The 12,430-nt window shown below is 39.5% G+C and overlaps 1 long non-coding RNA gene across 1 annotated transcript; it reads right to left on the minus strand.

Moving 5' to 3' along the window:
* Positions 1–7,165: 7,165 nt before the first annotated feature.
* On the minus strand, positions 7,166–11,911 carry LOC120739054. The gene is made up of 4 exons (XR_005697104.1): positions 11,739–11,911; positions 8,511–8,579; positions 8,125–8,410; positions 7,166–8,022 (listed from the first exon to the last, which is right to left on the minus strand). It is a non-coding gene; the product is annotated as an uncharacterized LOC120739054 (long non-coding RNA).
* Between the last annotated feature and the right edge of the window lie 519 nt (positions 11,912–12,430).

The following is a 12,430-nucleotide window of genomic DNA, read 5'->3' on the forward strand; positions in this document are numbered from 1 at the left end:
TCAATACCGTCATTGTTATGTGACATTAGTGTAACAGTATATAAAAGTCATAAGAACAATAGGTCTACTTTAAACACAAAGTAAAGAGGCAGCACGGCAGCAAAGGACTATTTGTTTAAAGTAAACTTTAGATGTAGACATGAAAGTTGGTGCAAAGAATCAGGGGACTGTCCGCAGCCAGTGTGCCAAATTTCACAACATTTTACTATCTGGTCCTAGGGGCTGCAGTAAGCCCAAACAGCAGAAGGAGGAGGAAGAAGATGAATAAAGATGATAAAGGGTAAGAAGCTCTCTGGGTACCGACTCAACTACGCTGCTTGGCCTCCAATTCCCACAGCCCCTGCTGCTGTGTCATGACCTAAAATGAGCCCTGAATGCAAAACGTCCCTGAAGTGTCAGTGAACAGAAAACTGTCCTTTCATGCTTGGACCTGATATTTAAAGCTTCACCTTTTATTTTTCAAGCTAAGGCTCTCTGTGCTCATACAGTTTCCTCAGTAAAGTGTTTCCAGCAGGAATGCAGGTAATTTTCATAAGGTCACAAACTCACAAATGTAGGCGGTGTTAATCCAATCAGCCATCGTGTTAAATACAAAAACATTTGAAAAGGTTCTAATCAGGTTCACAAATGTTTTTTTATGGCTGCTGAGGCTGAGCTGCTTTTTCCTGAATTGAAAATGGCAAAATTAACATTTGCGTCATCATTTTGGATCCAACTGAGGAGTTTCCTTGGGTAAGAAAACTGATGATGACGGTGATGGTGCTGAATGAGCCATTTGAGCATTAAGAGTGATGCTTTCCCGTATCCTAGGGCTAAGCAGTCAGCTAGCCAAAGTGTGTGCATGTGTATTTTTGAACTGTCAGCATTATCTTATGTGCTATTACCTTTTTATCTCTGATGTGTATCTCATAAAATCTGTAGGATCGACACATAATCCCCAGTGAAATTTGAAAACTAAAACCACTGGCTCTGTGTGTGAGCGTTATTTTGAAAAAGAACAACCCCTAAGCAATGTGTAGGAGAGCTATACCTAAAAACATAGTGTCCATTGTTTCTCCAGCCTGTGCGCTCCAGCAGCCAAATCATGCAAAGTTCTACTGAGGGTAGTGGGTAAGCCAGAAGAGTGGAAAAACAGTAGCAAAATAAGATTGGCTTAGAGCAAATTCATGCTGGAACAATGCTGCAATAATGGAAAACCGAGACATATCAAGATGAGGATAACACAGACCAAATTTAGCCCCTATTAGCTAATAGATTAATGTGGCTGTCTATTATGCTGTATAGATCTCTGCTAATGCTAATACAAATGTCATATCTCTTAAACCAAACAGACTGAGCTGAGCCCTGAATGTAAAAAGATAAATCCCCTCCCTAATGCATTTACCAGGCCAAGGATCCACTCAGTCATGTTTGTGCTGATCTGGCCACCAGAGGGCAATGTGTAAGTGCAGCTACTCCAGCACATGATTGCATGAGACTTCTAATCTATTCTGTGTTCTCACAGTCTGCCATTTTGCCACCGTGGTTTCCCCATCTTAACACTGCCGGGAATTTTATATCAACAGTGCATCAGGTCAGAGGCTGAGCATGTGTTTCCCTTTTTCCTCTCTCATCAGGAGCCCTTTTGACGAGCTACTTTCAGAAATAACTCTCCACAGTTGGGGCTGACTAATGATGTTTATAGGGAGAGAGGGCCCTCCCACTGCACAGAACTGCACATGTAACTGAAGAGAGCTGATTGACAGATTGAGATCATGGAAATTACAGACAAAAGGTATTTATGGAAATGTATTCAGAGTTCAAATATCACTCAGTCTTGAGTCCATGAGTTATTATCAAAGACAGAAAAACGTCAGTGTGAAAAAAAGTCATCATATTTGCACGAGCACTGTGAAAGCAAACACATATTAGAATATGAGGATCACTTCAGACATCCTTGAGGTGACGATGTTTGCTGCAGTGGCTTCTTTCCGATCACTAATTCATTTTGCAATTCGTCTCAACATGCCGCACCTGTCTCTGTGCCAAATTGGCCGCTGTTCTTGGTTGTTTTTGACAGGCCTACATTGTTACATTGAAAAAAAAAAGAAGCAGCAAATCAACCGTCCTCTCACTTGATTTCACAACTAACCCGCTTGAACAGGAGCATGTCCGAGATAGGTCTGTGAAGTGCACGCCAGCAGTGCGCAAACAATTACACAGAACAACGGTGGCACAAAACCTGCCTGTTTTGTGGCACCCGATAAGAGAGCCCTGAATAAATGTGCCTGCATGCATGAAAGACTTGTGAGGGAGAGGTGTTTGCAGGATAAATATTGCGGTTGGCCTTCGTGCATGTGTACAGAACAATTACATGCTTCATTGTTGTGACAAAAATGGGCCGAAACAGTTGCTATTTGCTACTAATTTAGCTTGAGAAGTCCCCAACAGCGGGGGGCAGAAATCTCATTGGATACTGTATGCCAGCAAGTACGCTTTTCCTGGAGGCTGCTGGCTTTTAGTTGCATAGTAACGCTATAGGATGACACATCAAAATGCCCAGACACACTGGAAACTGGCTTTGGTCTAATTGCTGCACTTTTGGGTGATTTACTTGCCTTCAGCCCCTTCAGAAACTACAGCAGAACAATTAGAAAGACAAGGAACTGTGATGACTCATAAGTTATCTCTGCTGTAGCTGATGATGAAAATGTTGGCTGTCTATAAATCAAACGGTCATTTAATCGCTCCTAACTTTTTGTTTTTCTAAGAAATGAATCTTCATACTTTTATTTTTATTAGAAATAATAACAGAGTCATTAGGGCAGGGACACAATTAAACAGGCTTTTCCTAATCATGGACGTGAGCCCAGAGCAATCAGCAGGTGCACTCAGAGAAAACACAATATTCACACTCGATGTTAATCAGGTGGGTCAATCATCAGCCCGACTCCAGTGTAAAATCAGCAGATGAACTGTGATCAAGTGTGAAATATGAGTAAGAGCATGACAAATACTGGATTTTTGAGGGTGATACCAACATTGATTTTTTTTCAACAGTAAAAAACACCCATAACATTGAATGGAAAAAATATTTTAACTTTATGTTGTTTCACTCTCTTGTTGTTGTTGTTGCACTCTGAGAGAGCAAAGCTCTGCCAAAGAGGCTCACGCTCCGGATAGTGTTTCCTTTTAAGGGAATAGTATTTTGTATATACTGATTTTGTTCTCTTTATTTGCAGTGTAGTAAAAATAGCACATTTTGACAGATTAAAATGGGATATTTATAATCCACAGTTTTAATGATAAAAGGGAGTTTATGAAAATTCAACCTTATTTGACCCTGAAAAGAAAAGTTGTGAGGTGTGCTATTCAAAATATCTGTATATGGAATGCTTAACCTCTCCCATTGAATTTTAGCACAGTAAAGACACAGCGTAAGATTTAGACCAGCACATTTCCAAGTTAGATAATTTTATTGGAAACTGTAACAAACAAACAAATAAAATCGACATAATGATCAACAAGAAAACTTCACAAACTAGAAAAAACACACAAATTCAGATTAAGGTAAAAACTGTAGATTGCTTTCACTATACAATGCTTAAATATTCACAAATGTGAATGTACTGCATGGTAGTACAGTTAATTTACATCTGCCAGCTGTGCTGTTGGCCAGAAGGGTCCAGGTAGAAACTGTGCTACTGCTGAGTGATGGATATAATGAAGCAAAACATGCAGGAGGTTAGTGCCACAGGAGAGGATGCAAATGATCCACTGTGAAGAAGAATGCCCAGGGAAAATAATAAAAAGCTACAGTATTTACTTATATAAATATACTCTATGGAAGTTATGGATAAAAGGGGAAAATCTACACAATTTTTAAAGCTTCAATCAACGACTTCATACATACTTCATGAAAATGAATTTAAAATAGATCACATATTGTGTCATTGTTTATTATTGTCCCTATCATTTATTTTAGTTATTTAGGAACTGGGAACTGTTTCTAAACAGCTTTAGATGGCTTTTAAAAATTGGGACAGCTGATCATTAATTACTTAACTGGTTAATTAATTACATTAATTATTACATCTTACTTCTTTTCTCATGCAAGATCTTGATCGGCCGCCTGTCCCAGAGCCTGGTTTTGCCAGAGGTTTCTTCCTGTTAAAGGTTTTCCCTTCTCACTGTCGCCAAAGTGCTTGTTCATAGGGGGTCATATGATTGTTTGGTTTTTCTCTGTATGTATGATTGTAGGTTCTACCTTACAATATACTGTTGTTATAATTTGGTGCTGTATAAATAAAATTGAATTGACTTGAAGTAGAATTTTCTGGTATCTCTCCTTTACTTTTAGTAGTTTTTTAATGAAAACTTTTTTCCTTTTACTCCCTGCATTTTTAAAACAAATATCTGTACTTTCCACTTTCTACATTTCCAAACCAGCCTTTGGTTTAACATTTGAGGGGAGTTATTATTTCATGTCACTGCGAGCCTAGAGGAGCGACCATAAAGAGAGTGACTTTTTTAAAGTGGTAGGTAATTTCAAATGCATCATTTCTATCAGCTCAACAAACATCAGCAAACACACAAACTATGTGTGTGCAGTCACACAAACACAGTGCTAGCTAAAGGTCCAGCTGCTGTATTTCGCAGGGAGAGAAAAGAAAGTGAGCTAACTTCACTCAGAGATGGAGAAAGATAAGAAAGACAGGAGAGGAGAGGAAGAAGAAAGGTTAGATTTAAAGGTAAGTGGGATTTCATAACCTGGAAATTTAAAGCTCACATGTAGGTCCTCATGTTTTTAAATGTGTCCAACTGTATAGGGTATAATATAAAGACAGCATAAACATTATACTGTCGGTGTAGAAGATGGAAATCAGCCAGGATAACTCATGAAACATCTTGTTGAATTCACTTGATTAAATCCACAAAGAGCAGTGAACCTCAGAGGAGCAGCATCAGCCGATCAGCTGATCACTGCCTGTGCATTAAGAAAATCCACTTTTCATTTGCTGATTAAATGGCAAAGTCACCATTTACAATGTGATCAACAGAGAATAGAGATATTTTGTTTTCGTTCTTTTTCATTGCTCATGTCCTACTTAACTGACTCAGACTGAGTACATTTATTAGAATTAATATTTACACTTAAACAAAGTTTGTATTCCTATCCACTAATATAATTTATTATTGCACTAATATAGCACCAGGTTCAATTAGTTTAACATAAAAATACGTGGTAGAACTGTTCTTCTAGCAGTTACTTTATTACTGTAAGTACATTACAGAGCCTGTACTTTTTTACATTTACTTGACTAAAGAAGTTGAATCAGTACTTTAACTTTTACTGGAGTATTTTTAACAGTTTTATCTGTACTTCTACTTAAGTACAGACATGCTGTACTTTGACCAACTCTACCTCTGTCTCTATATTTGATCATTAATCTGCAGAGGAACTAGATTTTTTGTACAATGATAAATTTACACCTGTACTCTGCAAACTGCAACAGAGCACATATCTTTTATGCCACTTTAGATCTGCTGTGTTTAGAGTGCAACATATGATTTTCTATTCATATTATGTTCCATACTTGATGTTTTTGGAGACTTGTTGTTAGGCAGGATAATGGCATCACATTGAAATTTAGGTGTTAAAAATACACAGTGATTGATATTCATGTAAAAGAAAAAGAAAAACATTTTAATGAGAGGCCACTAAATAAAGTTTTTTTAGTAACTCTCAGCAGTTCATTGGACATGAAATAGTTGGTAGACATGTTATTATTAAGTTTATGAGAAAACCTTTTGAGAAACTTCACGGTTAAGGCTAAAGGAACTACTTTTATTCAAATACAATTTCTTGTCATAATGGCTGCAAAAATAAATTAATAAGATCTATTTATGGTTTATTGTTTGAAGCCGGGCATCTACTAAGCCATGCCGACACCGGCCACCACCCAACCCACCTGAGGCTTTCCACCTCAGTCGGCTCCCTCTTCTGTGTCCTGAAGGTTCCCACCTTCTCCGCCGTCGTCAGTCTCTGGAACTGAAGCCTCATGAACTGATTTGTTTCAGCTGATGGCCACGTGGTCGGCCTCCTGAACTGTTTTTTTGGACTGTTTTTTTCTTTTCTTCTGAGTTCTCCTTCCTGGAGCTCCAGCACCCACGCACCCAGGTTGGGTGGAAATGTTCCCATTTTAAGAGCTTGATTGTGAAAGATTAAACTGCTGATGTCCACAGAGGTTTAAAGATAAGCTATAAATAAATAATAATTATGCATACTTTATTGAATTCCTCTCTGCACTTAACGCATTCACTCAGTGAAGCAGTCTACCTATCTAATCTAGCACTCAGGGAGCAGTGTGCAGGGACGGTACCTTTCTCAGGGATATCTCATCTGTTCAGTGGATTTGAACCCCTGACCTTCAAATCATGGGGCCACCACTCTACCTACTGAGCTATCCCTGCCCAAACTTCAAACTTACATACATTTTTAAAAATCTAAAAAGCCATTTTTGTCATATATTCTTTTATGAGTTTTTTTTTTCTTTTTTAAATGTTCAATCAGTATAGCTCTACTCCTAAATTCCTAAATGGACCTTTGAGGATTTGAGCATTTGGCAAAAATAAGAGTTCCTCTTAATTGTAAAACACAAATCTGAGGATGTTGGAAGACATTTGAGGTTCTGATCAGCTTTGTGGCGTGTAGATGGTCCTTTTATTAAAGTCCTGAAGAATACTCATAAACACTGAGGTCCTGCTATGTGCCAACATGTATCTGGACCCTTACAAAACAAAGATGTGAAGCAATGTTAATATTTATTGGGATTTTTTTTTAATTTCCAGGTTTCAGTTACTGTTGTTGATATGTTAAGAGTAAGAATAAGTTCAGATTCTCTTAAAAATAATAACACTAATATGTTAACAATTGTTGGACTTGTGGAGGTATTTTGAGAACCCTAAGAGACTCTTAGAAACATCTGAAGGAAAAATATTCTTTAATCATCGATGCAGACTAATCAGAAATGTTGATTAGTGATTTTATTGTATTTTGGAGAGTTAGAACAAACAGGTGGGATTCTCAAAGTCAGTCAGTTTCTTGGGTTCTGAAGCAACAACAGCACAGAGCTCTGAATTTTTGTAAGAAGCCGTTTCTTTTCTTCTTTTTCTCCTTTATTTGAATGTTGTCAGACTTCTCTGAATTATTAGTAATAGAGACAACTGGCTCAGACATGGATAGACTTACAGAAGGGAGTTCCTCACTAGGAAGATCATCAGACTTTGCCAGAATTTTGGAAGCAGGTTCTTCAGTAAGAAGAACATCAGCCATTTGTGAACTTTCAAACGGAGGTTCTTTAGTAGGAAGAACATGTGACTTCGGCAGACCTTCAGAATGAGGTTCTTTAGTTGGAAGAACATCAGGCACTACTGGACTTTCACAAGTGGGCTGGAAGATCTGGCATATGATGTTCAGCAGTTGTTCTGAGCAGCTCTGGTGCAAAGTTTGGAATTTGGTTCAGCAGAATCTTTTCTGGATATTTCTCTCTGACTTCAGACAGGATACTGTGCACCATGCCATCTCTGATGGACCTTGAGAAGATGTCCTGGTTTTCCATTGTTGGGAGAGATTTGGACACTCGATCCAAAGTGACCTTTGTCACACTGGTGGAGAGGATGCTCAATCTCTGGGAAGCCATGTTCAGTAGGGAGTGAGGAGGAAGCTCCCAGAAGCCATGCAGGACACGGGGAACCACCTCTATCACCACATCTGGAGCAGTGAGCAGTTTGGAGGTTTGTGCGTCCTGCTGCCTCTCTTTAAGGAGTTCAATGTACTTCCTGACATTGCTGAGGAGCTTAGGTGTTCTGCAGAATAAAGTTATAAGAATGATCTTTTACACCTATTTAAAGAATCACAGAAATATTGAAACACTGTAGCTGGACTGTTAATTCAGGAGGTATGGCCTCTGGAAATCCCAGCAGCATCCAGGCTTGAAACTTGATGTCCCTCATTTTATGTATTATGTTCACTGCCCACACCTGAAACAGAAAGCACGTTTACATTGCAGTTTTGTTGAAAGGTTATGTGATCATCATGGAAAAAAAAAGATCTCCAAGTGACTAAAAGTTTTCTAGTCTTACCAGTTTCAGAAGAGGTTTGGCTTCTGTTTCTTCCAAACCCTCCAATTCAAACTCCCAAAGTGTTCAAAAGAAAACAAAAGAGAAGTTTTCTCTCAGCATTTACAGCACAAACAGTTTCAGGTGTGAGGTGGATGGTCTGTAGGTCTGTAGGTGTCACAGTAACTCACTGCACTCTGACTGTCTCTTTGCTCCTCTCCACCAAAAGATCTCCCATATCTTCTGCAGTGAGGCTCGATGGTATTTGGTTTTCCTTCTGAAGTCTGAGGAACTCCATCATCATTGAAATCTAAAAATAAAAGGAGACATTTAATCAGCACCACTCTCAAGTCCTCAGAAATCACCTGATATTTTCTCTCAGTTTTGGTTTGGATGGATCTGGGTCTTACCTGAGCCCTGTAACCTGGAGGATACTAGCAGATCTCCACAGTATTATATATGGGTATGTTGAACAACACCTGTCAAAAAAAAAAGAGATTACTCATTGTTACTTAAATTGATTCTCAGGTTGTCACCTTCTAAAACGGCATCAAATTCTTCAAACTGTTGAAATGCAGTAAAAACAAAGTGTCACATATGCTGATGGGTTTGTAGTAGTGCTGTCAGTGTTAATCTCGTTAAAATGACGTTAATGCCATAACCACATTAACGCGCCAAATCTCCGTCAGCAAGTTAACGTGCGTGGGCTGCACGTTGTTAATGCATTAATAAGCCAACCACGTTAATATGGTATCTAACCAACCTGGTTAGATACCATATTTTCTAAGATTTTCAGGGCCGAGTACAATAACCTCAGATTTATCTGAATTTAGAAGCAGAAAATCAGAGGCCATCCAGTTCTTTATGTCTTTAAGACATTCCTGCAGTTTAACTGATTGGTGTGTGTTATCTGTGAATTGACTGCAATCTAATGACATCTAATGGTAAGATTTTATACACCGTAACTTTAATGATACTTGAAAATAGGCTTCAGCCTCAGCCTGTTCAGTCAGCACACAGTCTGTGTAATATGTCTATAAAAACGAATATAAGTTTTCCTCCCTTTTCCAATCAGAACTTCCAAATAGAGTTTTTGACGTTTGGCACCACTAAGCTGTGGGATGTTTTTTTTTTCTTCTTCTACAATATATATCTTACACACTGTACTACACTGTACACTGTAATTACTGCATTTCTATAAAAATACTCTAAACCTTCTTCAAAAACTTTAAAGTCTATTTGGGCAATTTGAACACGAAAACCATTAAGTGAGGTATAAAAGTATAGATCCAATGTTCACATCAGGGCCCATGGGGTCAGGAGTAAATTAGACTTAGTCACTGTCTGTGGCAAAAAAAATCAATATACCACCATAACTAACAAATATTTCCATAATTAAAACACCTCCTGTTGTGTGAAGACTGCTGTAAGACATCTGTAGGCATGTTTGATGTACTCACTGCAGCTGTTACTAGAAATAGTCGGACAGAAATGGCAGTAAGACATTTTAAAAGGGCCTAATGACTAAAATACACGCACTGGCCACTGTATTAGGCACACTTGCTCAACTGCTCATTAACACAAATATCTATCAGCCACTTACATGGCTGGAGAAGAGCATGTAGGCATGCAGACATGGTCATGATGACCCATCAAAGTTCAAACTGAGCATCAGAATGGTGGGAAGAAAAGATGATTTAAGGGACTTTGAACATGGCGTGGTAGCAGGTGCGAAATGGGCTGATCTGAGTATTTCAGAAAATGCTGATCTACAGGGATTTTCCCACACAACCATCGCTGGAGGTGAAGGAAAATAGAAGAAGTAGCAAGACTATTCCAAACACTCTGTTCTAAGTATAGTCTTTACCGGACTGAGTGCAATATAAGAAAATACAGATTTTCAGCCTGGTTACCTCACTTACCTTTTCACGTTTTACCTTTTTATGCCTTAACCTGCATAATTTGTGTCTACTACATTAATGTATTTGTGACTTAAATGTTCAGTTTCTTCCTTTCTGTACCGACCTCTTGTGGTAAGATGTAATCATGTCACCACTGTGCTGTCTTACTTGTCGGTTACTGCCTTTATGTGGCACTGGATGTCTATAAGACAGCAACAGTCAGGTATTTTTTAAATTTTTCAGTGCCCTCTCTCTAGAGGTGAGAAGTAACCAAGTACAAATACTTTGTTATTGTATTTAAGTAAAAATTTTCAGGTGTCTGTAATTTACTTGAGTAGGTTTTTTTTGTTTTTTTAAATGAAAACTTCTTCCTTTTACAACCTACATTTTTAAAACAACTATCGGTACTTTCTACATTTTCAAACCAGGCTCGTTACTTTTGATTTAACATTTGAGGGGAGTTATTATTTCAAGTCACTGCGAGCCTAGAGGAGCCTAACCTCTATCAGCTCAACAAACATCAGCAAACACACAAACTGTTTGTGTTCAGTCAGAAAAACACAGTGTGTCGCTAAGTAAAGGTCCAGCTGCTGTATTTCACAGAGAGAGAAAAGAAAGTGAGCTAACTTCACTCAGAGATGGAGAAAGATAAGAAGGACAGGAGAGGAGAGGAAGAAGAAAGGTTAGATTTAAAGGTAAGTGGGATTTCATAACCTGGAAATTTAAAGCTCACATGTAGGTCCTCATGTTTTTAAATGTGACATCATTATTTTGCATTATTATGCTTAGATTCATTCATTGAATTCCACCTTCATACCAACTGTATAGGGCAGTGGTTCTCAGACTTTTCACAATGAGTACCACCTCATAGAATATATGGCTCTTGAAGTACCTTATGACCAACATTAAAGTACAGTAGTATAGGCCTATTTAACACCACATACAGTTTACACGAGACAATTTTATTTCTTATGTGAATGTTATTTATATTAACTCTCATAAACAGGATGTTACAAGTGATAATAATAACAACAACTGTATTGCATTAAAACATTCACAGCAGGTGGGATATCCAATCTTTAAGTGACCTGATGAAACCTGCTTCCGGGTCCAGGCTACTCTGCATTTATTAAGGCTGTTGTGTTTTTAACATGTTTTAATGCTTTGTATCTTTTATGTAATCTTGTTCAGATTACATAGAAAAAGATCGGTTTTTATCATCACTGTTCATTTTAAAGCTCATTTTTTAAATTTTTATGATGTAACTGCAGCCCAGCACATGCAGCAGTATATTAATGACTAACCTTATATTGCAGTTAATCTCCTGACTGAAGTTTGGTCCGCTAACAACATCCTACCATACGGTTTCATTTGTCCATAACCTTCGGGAACCCTCACATTAACTTTTATCAAGTGGAAAAAAGTTAGCGTTCATCCTCCAGTTTCACATTTTATATTATGCTAACCATAGCTGTATAGCTAGCCACAACGCAGCACATCGTTATATACCAGCTAGCCCAACTTCAGCAACCCTGCAAACGCCACTGCTGTTTAGTTTTCTGTCTTCATTTATGTCTGAAGTGATAGCAGGGCTGTGTGTTTTAATTTTTGCTGTGGCGGTTAAGCTGTCGGATTTTTGGCTTCACGACCCTCCTTCCTGGTTTGTGCACGTGGAAGCTCAGTTTGCTCTTTGTGGCGTTTCAGCCGACGACAGGAAATAGCTGCGGCGCTACTCACTCTGACGCAGAGCGGGCCGAGAAACTCCTCTCTCTCTCGGGCCTGGGTGATGGTAAAGATCTCATGGAGAGCACGCTATCCTTGCTAGGAACGAACGACAGCGGATTTCTCTTCACTCACGTCTTCCTCCGGCAGGTGCCGGTGCGAACTGGACGCGAAGGATTACCGCTCACTCGCAGAAGAAGCGGATCGCATTCTCCTGGCTACCAGAAGCTTCGGCATCCAGGCAATAGTTTCTCAGCCGGAAAAGGGTGGAGTGCCCACTCCGGGTCGGGGATGAGTTCCTGCCCCAAGTGGAGGAGTTCAAGTATCTCGGGGTCTTGTTCGCGAGTGATGGGAGAAGGGAGCCGGAGATCGACAGACGGATTGGGGCTGCGGCTGCAGTAATGCGGACGCTGCACCGGTCAGTCGTGGTGAAGAGGGAGCTGAGTGTAAAAGCGAAGCTCTCAATTTACCGGTCGATCTACGTCCCTACCCTCACCTATGGCCACGAGCTGTGGGTAGTGACCGAAAGAACGAGATCGCGGATACAAGCGGCGGAAATGAGCTTCCTCCGAAGGGTGGCTGGCCTCTCCCTTAGAGATAGGGTGAGAAGTTCGGCCATCCGGGAGGGGCTCAGAGTAGAGCAGCTGCTGCTCCACATCGAAAGGAGCCAGCTGAGGTGGTTCGGGCATCTGGCAAGGATGCCCCCT

Source organism: Simochromis diagramma, unplaced genomic scaffold (genome assembly GCF_900408965.1).
Source record: "Simochromis diagramma unplaced genomic scaffold, fSimDia1.1 OVJJ01000317.1, whole genome shotgun sequence".
In the NCBI taxonomy this organism is placed as follows: domain Eukaryota; kingdom Metazoa; phylum Chordata; class Actinopteri; order Cichliformes; family Cichlidae; genus Simochromis; species Simochromis diagramma.